At 42.1% G+C, this 13,291-nt stretch overlaps 1 pseudogene; it reads right to left on the minus strand.

The window, feature by feature from the left end:
• Nucleotides 1–4,293: 4,293 nt before the first annotated feature.
• On the minus strand, nucleotides 4,294–4,830 carry LOC100752338 (annotated as a pseudogene).
• Nucleotides 4,831–13,291: the final 8,461 nt, after the last annotated feature.

The following is a 13,291-nucleotide window of genomic DNA, read 5'->3' on the forward strand; positions in this document are numbered from 1 at the left end:
CATCCATGCTCCCTTAGTGCTTATAGGGTATCTATCCAAGACCTTCTGGCTTTCAGAGTTTCCATTGAGAAGTCAGGTGTGATTCTGATTGGTTTGCCTTTATATGTTACTTGGATTTTTTCCTTTGCTGCTCTTAATATTTTCTCTTTATTCTGTAGATTTGGTGGTTTGATTATTATGTGTCAGGGGGACTTCTTTTTGTGGTCCAGTCTGTTTGGTGTCCTGTAAGCTTCTTGTACTTTCATAGGAATATCCTTCCATAGGTTGGGGAAGTTTTCTTCTATGATTTTGTTGAATATGTTTTCTGTACCTTTGAGCAGTGTTTCTTTACCTTCTCCAACACATATTATTCTTAGGTTTGGTCTTTGCAGGTGTCCCATATTTCCTGGATATTTTGTGTTAGGGATTTGTTGGACTTGAGGTTTTCTTTGGTTGATGAATGTATATCCTCTAGTGAGTCTTCAATGGCTGAGATTCTCTCTTCCATCTCTTGAATTCTATTGGTTATACTTACATCTTTAGTTCCTGATTGTTTATCCAGCCTTTCCATTTCCAGCATCACCTCATTCTGTGTTTTCCTTATTGTGTCTATTTCAGCTTTCATGCTTTGAACTGCTTCAAGAACTTCCTTCACTTGTTGGATTTTTTTCTTGGGTTTCTTTAGATTCTTTAAGAGACTTGTTTATTTCTTGAATTTTTTGGTTTGTCTTTTCTTCCATTTCGTGTAATTTTTTGTTTGCTTTTTCTTCTATTTCTTTAAGGGATTTTCTTATTTCCGCTTTAAAGGTCTCTATCATCTTTCTGAGATAATTTTTGAGGTCCATCTCATCTTCATGCTCTGTGTTGGGCTTTTCAGATCTTGCTGGAGTGGAGTCCCTAGATTCTGGTGGTGTCATATTGGTCTTTCTGTTGTTGAGTGAAATGTTATTCTGTCTTCCTCTCATATCTTCTTTTAGTGGGTGCAGGTGGGGGTCTCTCTATCTCCTCTTGTGACCCAGTGGTGTGGGGGGGGGCAGGAATTCAATGTCCACAACTGTGGATGGTCTTGCCTCTCCTGGTAGTCTCCTCACTCGCTGTGGATAGGTTGGCGGAAAGAGATGGAAGAGTGGGGTGTTTCCAGATTCAGGGAGCTCCTCCATGTCTGTGTGTGTCTACCCAAAGCAGGCCCAGTGTGGTCAGGGTGAGTGATGGTTTGGGTGGGGGTTGGGTAATGGCAGAGCCTCACTCACCTCATTCCTGGGTCAGTCGGTGTAAAGAGATGGAAGAGTGGGGTGCTACCAGATTCAGGGAGCAGGGAGGTCCTCCCTGCCTGGTCATGTCTACCCCAAGAAGGCAGGTGCATGCTTGGGGGCGGGTTGTGTGGTCGGGGTGAGTGATGTTTTGGGCGGGAGTTGGGTAAGGGCAGAGACTGAGTCACCTAGTTTCTGGGTTGGTCGGCGGAAAAAGCACTTGCAGTTGTCTTAAAGGACCAGAATCGGTGCTTCCAGAGCCACAGGATATGAGGGTGACACCAGACGCTCTGGTGAAGATGATAGTGCCCTCTGTACAGCTGCGTCAAAATGGGCAAGCTTCTCTACTGCAGACCACAGATGGCCTTGTTGACAGCCTATCACTATCAGGTGGAAGAAAATCTTTACAAAAGTGTTGACTCCTATTAAACAGAGCTACTTCTACCTTTGGAAGTCCCTGATCTGCCAGTGCAGCCTGCTCCTTCTTCCACTTGTCCATCCCTTGCTGTGATCATGGGTCATGTCAGAAAATGTGATGCTGGCTGTCCACAAACTTTTTAAGGTATTGCAGACTATTTTGTTTTCAATTTCCACCACGCTATTTACTGTGGTTTTTTTAAATCTCCAAATACAGTGTTGTGAGCATTTTAATGATATGTGTGTAAAATGTGAATAATTGAATTTTGTTTGTCTGTAATGTGCGTTTTAGTGTTTTTCCAGGATTGTCTCTTATGGGTAACAATATGTAGTGCACTACCATGCTTATACTGAACCACAAAACAATTATGACCTTCCTATCCATTACCTGCTTGCCTGTTCCATGTCTGATTAGCAGGGACCCAAGAATTCCAGAGAGTCCATGTACATGTCTGTGAATAGTGATACCGTTGCATAAGAAACAACCTGGTGCTAAAGATTGGTCCTTGGCATGCATAGGCATGGGCATAGCTATGGAACTCTCTGTATTCACACTGATCTCTCTTGTGGTCAGTTCTTGTGGCTTTACCCTGAACTCTGCCCTGTCAAAAAATGCACATTTGTGCTTGGTGCTTACCATATAACAACATAACCCCTTGCTTGACTTTAACAAAATAAATAGTGTCCCTTAAAATGAAAGAAAAAATCTTTATTTCCTACAATATAGCTTTGTACAAAATTGAAAATACCAGTGATGGGCAAGTAGCCCCTGGGAAAAGGGTTGCCCTGAGTTCAAATGCCATCAGTATCCTCCCCAAAATATCCTAGGCCAGGCACAGTAGCAAACACTTGCACTCTTTGTCCTTGTTGGAATGGTGAACATATCCCTAGGGGGGCACAGTAGGCAAGATTCTTGTGATTTCAGGCTCTGTGTGTTTTGTCCTTGCTAGGTCAACTGTGACCATTCATCTATCCTAATTCTCTGACTCAACCAAAAATCAGTGGTGATAATTAATGTGTGGGATCGGGTATGGTTTCTTGGTGGTTAAAAACAAAATGAATTGAACAACATACAATATATGTTGAGTGTACTGAATCAAAGATTAAAATCCTAAGAGCATTAACATACCACCAACAACACTTTTTTCCAATTCATGACATTGTCCTTTATACTACCACTTTCTAAGCAGCCTTTCTGCTCCATCTGATCCCCCTTGTGGCCATGGACTATTCATTCTACCAATCTCTTGAAATCTTCCTTAACTCCCATGCCTTTCTCTCTCACCTTCCTAGGCACATGAAACTAGAAACATGGGTTCTTTGGGAGGTTATAGGAGGAGTTAGTCTGGGATACATAGTTTTTGCTGTTGAATCTGATGACTGCTGAGCATAAAGTCCCTTGCCTGATGCAAGATTTTGTCTGAGCTGAGTGTTGTCACCTATCTGAATCATCTCAGTACCTCAGAAGCAGCCCATCACTTTACTTCAAGGCTTAGAGTCCATTTTTTCAAAGCATTCTTTTATTTTTTGCAGATGTTGTTATTTGAATTAGAAATAAGATTGCTTTACATGTCAATCCCAGTTCCTTCCCCCTCCCCTCCACCCCTACCACCCCCCATCTAATACCCTACCTATCACATATCCTTTATGCTACCCAGAGAGGGTTAGGCCTTCCATAGCATGTCATCAGAGTCTATCATATCCTTTGGGATATTGCCTAGGCCCACCCTCATGTGTCTTGGCTCATGGAGTATCCCTCTATGTGGAATGGACTCCCAAAGTCCACACCTATGCTAGGGATAAGGACTGATCTACTACTGGAGGCCCCATAGATTTCTGAAGTCTCCTCACTGACACCCATATTCCTGGGGTCTGGATCAGTCCCAGGTTGGTGAAACCCACAGAAACAGCTAACATGAACAACGGGGAGCTCTTGGTCTCCAGACTGATAGGTGGGAAATCAAAGCATTGTTCTTACAAATGCATTCTGATAGCTCTTTGCCCATAGGCAGAGGCGGGATGGACACCAGTTCAAGTCTAGTCTTGACTACACAATGAGTATGAGGCCAGAATGGCTTACCTGAGTCCTTGTCCCAGATGACACAGCAGCAGAGATGGTACACCTTGTCAAGCCTTGTTATCTAGGTTGTAGTTCAAAACTTTTGAACTATAGCAAATTCACAGATTTGCCTATTCTACCATGGATGATTAAGGCCAACACCAAACCCTATGTCCTCTGCCTTCTCAAACTATTAAAAAATCTTTTCCTTCAGTTTTTACCAAATTCACAACTAGAAAACCCCACAAAATGGACAAAACGTCAAAACAAATGGCAAAGGCCATGTAAGAATATGTGTGATCACCCTCACAGTCCAAAATTCCTTAAAGAGTTAAAAGAAAACAAAAGAAAACTGTACTTGGTTTATCAAAGCTTTAGGCATTTTTACAAAGTACTGTAGGGATTTAAAGAACTAAGGAGGCCGAAGCAGGGGAATCATAGGTTTAAGAGCAGCCTAAGCTTCATATTTAAATCACACCTTATAAATAACTAACACCCACGCATTATCAATGGAGTTCTTCCAGAGGCCACATCTTTAAGGAAAGATGTCTGGCAGGAGTATAGGCCGCACCCCAGGCCAGAGTGCTCTTAGGCCTGCTTCAGAGGTGCAGGAATATTTGCTGATGCCTGCTCCAGGTAGGCCAAGGAGTCCTGGGGGATTTCAGCTGGCTTCTTGGGCTGCACATTAATGTCCTCCAGCACCTGCTGCCAGTGCCTCAGCTTTGTCAAGTGCTTCTGGACCAGCGCATCTTTTTGCTGCAGTTCACTCCTTAGTTCTGAGACTTCCTCTCTGATAACTTGATCTGGTTTCTGGAAAGACAACTGCAAACTTTTTTGTAAGTAAAAACATTCTGTCTGTCTTGCAATGTCCAAAAACTTCTGGATACACTGATCAATACCAGTTCAAATTTTCTCCTGATCAGTTCCATTGACATAATCCTGACTCACAAGGAAGGTAAAGCAAGCCTCAAAAGATGACTCCAACTCGTCCACCAAAGTTTTATTAGACAGTTTTGGAGCCCTGGGTGCTGCTTGCTGAAACAAGGCCTGGCTTGTAAGCCTGGGCAGAGGTGGCGGGGGACCAGGAGGCTGCCCAGAGAACATCCCACCAAGAGACCCTGCCATGTCTACCAACATTCACTTTTGAAAATTAAAACCACATTACACCAAATGGTTACACTTGAAAACATATACATACAAGTAATAATATATGGACCAAGCACGTTTCACACACACACACACACACACACACACACACACACACACACACACACACACACAGAGGTCATGATTTGAAAGAGAGCAATGAAGGGCACTCAGGAAAGTTTGTAGTGAGGAAATGGAAGGGGTAAATAATGTAATTATAATTTCAAAAATAACCTAATCAATAAGAGGGAAATTACTAGAAACCCAGTCAACTACCCATGGTTGGTGAAAACATAGATCTTAGAAGAGAACCTACAACCACGACTTTACTAAACCAGCATCATCTCTAATTACACACTATTTGCCCTTATACTCAGAGACAAATGTATTTCTCATCCTTCTTCAAGGAAACTTGTCTTTGCAACAGAAGGAGATCATTACAGAAAACCACAACCAATCAAAATAAAGAGTTGTGGAGCCCAGACCCAACTGATACATCTACAAGTCTATCCGTGCACCTAAGGCTCAGATATCACTGCAGAAGAGCAAAAAAGCCCGCAAGAACCCCAGGATCAGGGAGTTTGCTGTGAGATTGTGTCTTCTAGAAATGTCAGAAGCGACATCCAAAAAGTCTCACCAACCTGACTGCCTAAATGTGAGCTGAACAAGGACAACACTAGATGTGTCAACATGGATGGAGGAAACCTTGGGTTCCTAGCCCGACAAAAAGATCTACAGGCAACTAAGGAATGCAGAGAGAGAGAGCGAGGAATAGTCTTACACACAGAAGGGGCATATCAACTTGTTATCCAATACCAAATGGTCAGCCCTGAAAACATATATACAAGCAACAAGATTCAACACAATCCCCATCAAAATCCCAATGCAGTTCTTCACAGACATTGAAAAAACAATACTCAACTTTTTATGGAAAAATAAAAAACTCAGGATATCCAAATCAACTCTGTACAATAAAGGATCTTCTGGAGGCATCACCACCCCTGACTTCAAGCTCTATTATAGAGCCATAGTTCTGAAAACAGCTTGGAATTGGCACAAAATAGACAGATAGACGAATGGAATCAAATTGAAAACCCTGATATTAACCCACACACCTCCAAACACATTAATTTTGACAAAGGTGCTAAATCTATACAATTGAAAAAAGATAGCATCTTCAACAAATGGTGCTGGCACAGCTGATTTTGGACATGCAGAAGATTGCAGATAGATCCATACCTGTCACCATGCACAAAACTTAAGTTCAAATGGATCAAAGATCTCAACATAAATCCCGACACACCGAATCTTCAAGAAGAGAAAGTGGGAGATACCCTTGAACAAATTGGCACAGGAGACCACTTCCTGAACATTACACCAGTAGCACAGACATTGAGATCTTCAATTAATAAATGAGACCTCCTGAAACTGAGAAGCTTCTGTAAGGCAAAGGACAGTCTGTAAGACAAAAACGACAGCCCACAGAATGGGAAAAGATCTTCACCAACCCCACATCTGACAGAGGGCTGACCTCAAAAATACACAATGAACTCAAGAAGCTAGCCACCAAAACACCAAAAAATGAAATTAAAAAGTGGGGTGCAGAACTAAATAGAGAATTCGCAACAGAGGAATCTGAAATGGCTGAAAGACACTTAAGAAAGTGCTCAAAATCCTTGGTCATCAGAGAAATGCAATTCAAAACAACTCTGAGATACCACCTCACACCTGTCAGAATGGCTAAAATCAAAAATACCAATGAAAATCTATGCTGGAGAGGATGTGGAGAAAAAGGAAAACTCCTTCATTGCTGGTGGGAGTGTGAACTTGTAAGACCACTCTGGAAATCAGTATCATTTTTCTGGTTGCTCAGAAAAATGGGAATCAGTCTACCTCAAGATCCAGCAATTCTTCTCTTGTGTATATACCCAAATAATGCAAATTCATATAACAAGGACATATGTTCAACCATGTTCATAGCAGCATTGCTTGTAATAGCCAGAATCTGGAAGCAACCTAGATGTCCCTCAACTGAAGAATGGCTAGAGAAATTGTGGTACATTTATACAATGAAGTAATTCTCAGCAGAAAAAAGCAATGGAATCTTGAAATTCGCAGGCAAATGGATGGAACTAGAAGAAACCATCCTGAGTGAGGTAACCCAGTCACAAAAAGTCAAACATGGTATGTGCTCACTCATATACAAATTTTAGACATAGAGCAAAGGATTACCAGCCTATAATCCTCTTCACCAAAGAAACTAGGCAACATGAAGGACTCTAAGGGATAAATGCATGGAACCCAAGAATGGTAAGGGCAGGAACTCCTGAGGTATTTGGGAGCATGAGGGAAGGGGAGAGGGACCTGCCAGAATGAGAGCAGGAGAAGAGGAGGGGAGAGGAGGAAATTGAGGAGCAGAAATGTTGAGTTGGGGGAAGAATAGAGGAGATCAGGTTGAGAGATAATGTAACAGAGGGAGCCATCATACATCTGAGGAGAGATCTGGCACTAGGGAGATTTCGATATTTATATACAATGTAGACACGAACTGACAATCTAGGCAATGATGGAGAGGATAACCTAATTGCCCTGCCCCTATAATGAGACTGATGACTACCTTTTATGCCATCCTAGAGCCCTCATCCAGTGGCTGATGGAAGCAAAGGCACACACCCACAGATATACATTGAACTGAACTCTGGAACCTAGTTGCATAGAGGGAGGAATGATGATCCAAGGGTTCAGTACCAGGCTGGTAAACCCCACAAGAAACAGCTGGCCTGAATTACAGGGAGTACATGGACCCCAGACCTCTGTCTGGGAGGCCAGCACAGGACTGATCCAGACCCCTGAACATGGATGTCAATTAGGTGGCCTAAGCACTCTAGGAGGCTTCTGGTAGTGGATTAGTGATTTCCCTGGTGTAAGAAGAGACTTTGAAAGCCCATCCCACGTGAAGGGATGCACTCTTGGCCTGTTCACATGGGGGAGGGCCTATGCCTTGCCCAGGATCATGTGGTGGACTTTGGGGAGCAACCATCAAGGGCCTTACCCTGCATGGGGAGTTGAGTGTGGATGGGGGGCAGGTGGTGGGTTGGGGGGAAGAGTTGGGGGAAGGGAGGGAGAAGGCGAACAGATTGACATGTGAAGCATGCTTGTTCCGATTTTTAACTAATTAAAAAAAAAGATACCATCTGGTTACCCATAAAAAATGATGAAAATAATTGCAAAGGGACAGGAGAAGTGACTCAGTGTTAAAAGAGCTGCTGTTCTAAAAGATCAATGTTCAGTTCCCAACACCCACAGGGTAGCTCACAGCTGTCTGTAACTCCAGTTATAGGGCTTCCAAAAACTCTTCTGGTCTCTGTGGGTAGCAGGCTTGTATGTGGTGCAGAGACATGCAGGCATACACATAAAATAACATTAAAATAAAGTGCAAAGCTGCACACAGGAAGAGTGCATATATATTAAATCAAGGAACTTGCATTCCAGAAGGAAACAGACACTTTCAGGTGCCAGGCCAAGAGAGAGGATGAGAGAAGCCCTGTGAGTCACAACAAACACATGCTATAGGGGAGAAGATGAACAGAGGAAGCCAAAAGGAGGTGGAAGTTGTTTGATATTTCTTCCAAGTGTCCAAGTGTTAGAAATGAGCAGATAGGATGCCAACACATGCCTAAGACCTGCCTTGTTCTGCAAGGTAGGAATGCACCAGGATGTAGGTGAATGGTGGATTCGGATGCAAAATAATGAAAGCTGAAATGGGAGAATATTGAGGGTTGTGGTGTTCCTATTGGAATTACCCTGGACAAGCAGGGTGAGGGGCTCTTGCAGGCTGATAGTAGAAATCCCTTCTAATGCTTGAGCAATCTGGGGAGGAACATATTTATAGCCATCCTCTTCAGCTTATTAATTCTGAACAAATTATTTTTGTCTAGTTTTGGATATTGAAGCTAGGCTCCCTAACTATCTCCGAGAGGCCTTAACCTTGCAATCCTTCTCAGCCTGAAGAATGGCTATGATTACAAATATCTACCATAAAGCATGGGCAAAAAATATTTTTGATAGGAAGGCCTTTTAGCTAGGGTTTCTATTGTTGTGGTAAAACACTATAAACAAAAACATGTTGGTAAAATGTTTATTCCCACTTATGCTGTAGTTCATCATCCAGGAAGTCAGGCCAGGACCTGAAGCAGGGGTGCTGCTTACTTGCTTGCTTCCCATGTCTTGCCCAGACTGTTTTCTTATAGAATGCAGGATCACCTGCCCAAGGGTGGCATCACCCTGTGTTGGGCTGAGCCCTCCCACATTATTAAACAGGACACTGGCGTGTAGATTTGCCTACGGGTCATCTGATGGAGGCTCAACTGAGATTCTTCTTCCCAGATAACTCTAGCTTGTAACAAGTTCACCAAAACATAACACACACACACACACACACACACACACACACACACACACACACACACACACACACAATCCCAAACCAATAACAAAACACCAAAACCACCAGGACAGATATTTTAAGTAGCAGATGGTTAGAAAAGTTAAGAGTGGAATTGTAAATAACTGATAGTACACATGCTTCTTCTGAGATAGGTGAAATGCCTGTCCCATCACAGGCTTGGCAACAAGAAGTAAGTGACTAACATAATTAAACTTGTGATTGAAGACAGAAATTTAAGTAATGAAAGGGGCAAGATGAATCCTCAGCTGGCATACACCTGGAAGTCAATACCCTTTGTTGCCCAGGATATCAGGCAACCCAGATAACCAGGCTTGACAAGGTGTACTATCTTTGATGCTATTTCATCTGGGAAAAAGACTCATGTAGGCCACTCTGGCCTCATACTAATTGTATAGTCAAGACTAGACTTGAACTGGTGTCCATCCCACCTCTGCCTCTGGGCAAAGAGCTATCATGATACATTTGTATGAACAATGCTTTGATTTCCCAGCTATCATTCTGGGGACCAAGAGCTCCCCGTTGTTCAGGCTAGTTGTTTCTGTGGGTTTCACCAGCCTGGGTGAACATGGGTGTCAGTGAGGAGACCTCAGAAATCTATGGGGCCTTCAGTAGTAGATCAGTCCTTATACCTAGCATAGGTGTGGACTTTGGGAGTCCATTCCACATAGAGGGATACTCCATGAGCCAAGACACACAGGGGTGGGCCTAAGCCGTATCCCAAAGCATATGATAGACTCTAATGACCCCCTATGGAAGGCCGCACCCTTGCTGGAGAGCAGAAAGGATATGTGATAGGTAGAGTTTTAGTTGGGAGGTGGTAGGGGTGGAGGGGAGGGGGAAGGAACTGGGATTGACATGTAAAACAATCTTTTTTCTAATTCAAATAACAACATCTGCAAAAAAAAGAACAAGGCTTTGAAAAGAATAAACATTAGCCTTGAAGTAAAGTGATGGGCTGCATCTGAGGTACTAAGATGAGCCACGTAGGGGACAAAACTCTGCTCAGACAAAAGCAGAGTACCATCAGACAAGGTACTTTCTGCTCAGCAGACTTCAGATTCAACAGCAAAAACTATGTATCCCAGACTAACTCCTCCTATAACCTCCCAAAGAACCCATGTTTCTAGTTTCATGTGCCTAGGAAGGTGAGAGAGAAAGGCATGGGAGTTAAGGAAGATTTCAAGAGATTGGTAGAATGAATAGTCCATGGCCACAAGGGGGATCAGATGGAGCAGAAAGGCTGCTTAGAAAGTGGTAGTATAAAGGACAATGTCATGAATTGGAAAAAAGTGTTGTTGGTGGTATGTTAATGCTCTTAGGATTTTAATCTTTGATTCAGTACACTCAACATATATTGTATGTTGTTCAATTCATTTTGTTTTTAACCACCAAGAAACCATACCCGATCCCACACATTAATTATCACCACTGATTTTTGGTTGAGTCAGAGAATTAGGATAGATGAATGGTCACAGTTGACCTAGCAAGGACAAAACACACAGAGCCTGAAATCACAAGAATCTTGCCTACTGTGCCCCCCTAGGGATATGTTTGTCACCTACATACAGAAGGAACAACTATGCTGTGGGTCCTGCCATTCACCATTCCAACAAGGACAAAGAGTGCAAGTGTTTGCTACTGTGACTGGTATAGGATTTTTTTTGTGGAGGATACTGATGTTATTTGAACTCAGGGCACCATGCTCATGCCCTTTTCCCAGGGGCTACTTGCCCATCACTGGTATTTTCATTTTTGTACAAAGCTATAATGTAGGAAATAAAGACATTTTTATTTTAAGAGAAACTATTTATTTTGTTAAAGTCAAGCAAGAGGATATGTTGGTATGTGGTAAGCACCAAGCACAAATGTGCATTTTTTGACAGGGCAGAGTTCAGGGTAAAGCCACAAGAACTGACCACAAGCAAGCTCAGTGTGGATACAGAGAGTTCCATAGCTATGCCCATGCTTAGGCATGACAAAGACCAATCTTTAGCACCAGGTTGTTTCTTATGCAACAGTATCCCTATTAACAGACATATGTACATGGACTCTCTGGAATTCTTGTGTCCCTGCTAATCATAAATGGAACAGGCAAGCAGGTAATGGACAGGAAGTTCATACTTGTTATGTGATTCAGTACAAGCATGCCACAGCACCACATATTATTCTCCATAACAGGCAATCCTAGAACAACATGAAAAGTTACATGTTTGTTACAGACAGACAAAATTCCATTATTCACATTTTACACACATATCATTAAAATGTGCACAACACTGTATTTGGGGATAAGGAACCACAGGTAATTAGCATTGTGAAAATTGAAAACAAAACAGTCTGCAATTCCTTAAAAAGTTTGTGGACAGCCGGCATCACATTTCCTGACATGACCCATGATCACAGCAAGGGATGGCCAAGTGGAAGAAGGAGGAGGCTGCACTGGCGGATCAGGGACTTCCAAAGGTAGAAGTAGCTCTGTTTGATAGGAGTCAACACTTTTGCAAACATTTTCTTCCAACTGATAGTGATAGGCTGACAACAAGGCCATCTGTGGTCTGCAGTAGAGAAGCTTGCCCATATTGTCTCAGCTGTACAGAGGGCACTATCATCTTCACCAGAGCATCTGGTGTCACCCTCATATCCTGTGGCTCTGGAAGCACAGAATCTGGTCCTTTAAGACAACTGCATGTGAGAGTGTGAGCACATGCATATACACATGGATCTAAGTGTGCATGTGTATTCTGGAAAGGGTGTGATTACTGCTGAGAGACAGAAATCTTTGCATCTGCTGCAATTTCAGGCTAAAACTAGGTTTAAAAAATCCTTTGGTAGAACAAAGATTAGTGATGCCTAAACACCAAATCACTAAAGGGACTTGCACCTCTTTCACCATGCATTGAATTACATAAACATTTTTAGAACTACACCAAATCTACACACATTTACAATTAAGTAAGTCATACATGCCACTGGTGGCTGAACATTTTATCTGCCATACATACATCTTTGGTGAGGTGTCTAGTCAAGTCTTTTGCCTACATTTTTCAAACAGTTTGTTTTCTATTGTTGGGTTTTGGGAATTCTATATACAAATCTTTTATCAGATATACGAAGCCATGGAAGTGGGGTATGATGGTAAACCTAGAAATCAGAAAGTGCAGACAGCAGGATCAGGATTTCAAGCTCATCTGGACTACATAGGGAGACTGAAGCCAATCTGGGTTACAAGAGACTAATATAAAACAAACAAATAATAATAAAAACAAAATGAGTAACAAATCAGACACATCATTTACAAATATTGTTTCCCAATGTCTATCCTGTCAACTGGAAAGCAATAGAAATACAGTGTTGCTTTAATCAGTAACACTCTATTTGTCCTTTTTCCATTTGTAATGTTAAGGACAAGGAATCTTGGAACTCTGTTTCAAATGTAAGCAATAGTCACTCCACAGGACCTCTGACAAACCAGAAGATGGAATCTTACATCTTAAGTTACATGCATGTGGCCCAAAGTAACAGACAGAAAAGCAACAAGAGACAAGCCACCAATTATCATTAAGGATCATAAACACAAACAATTAGTGTTTTGTGCTAAGGAAGCTTCAAAATATTCCATTGGTCTCAGGGGAAAAAAAACAGTGAGCAATAACATTATTAGTAGACACACTTCTAACAAAGTGATGTCAGTTGGCTACAAATAATTCAAGATGTGACAAGAAGGAAACTAGCTATCTCTTTGTTTGGGGTGTTTCAAAGCGTGCACACAATTTTGTGAAGTTTTACTCTAGGAATGAATGTATGCAATATGTAGGTTATTCCTTTCATATTTGTTTTTTCCCACTAGGAAACTTGATGTTTCCCACACATCAATAAATTATCATCATCACTGCTTTTTACTGGGTCAGAAAAAGTCATGATGATAACCTAATGAATGCTGGCAGCAGCCCATGCCTGGCTAAATCACAAGGG

This window comes from Cricetulus griseus, chromosome X (genome assembly GCF_003668045.3).
Source record: "Cricetulus griseus strain 17A/GY chromosome X, alternate assembly CriGri-PICRH-1.0, whole genome shotgun sequence".
In the NCBI taxonomy this organism is placed as follows: Eukaryota; Metazoa; Chordata; class Mammalia; order Rodentia; family Cricetidae; genus Cricetulus; species Cricetulus griseus.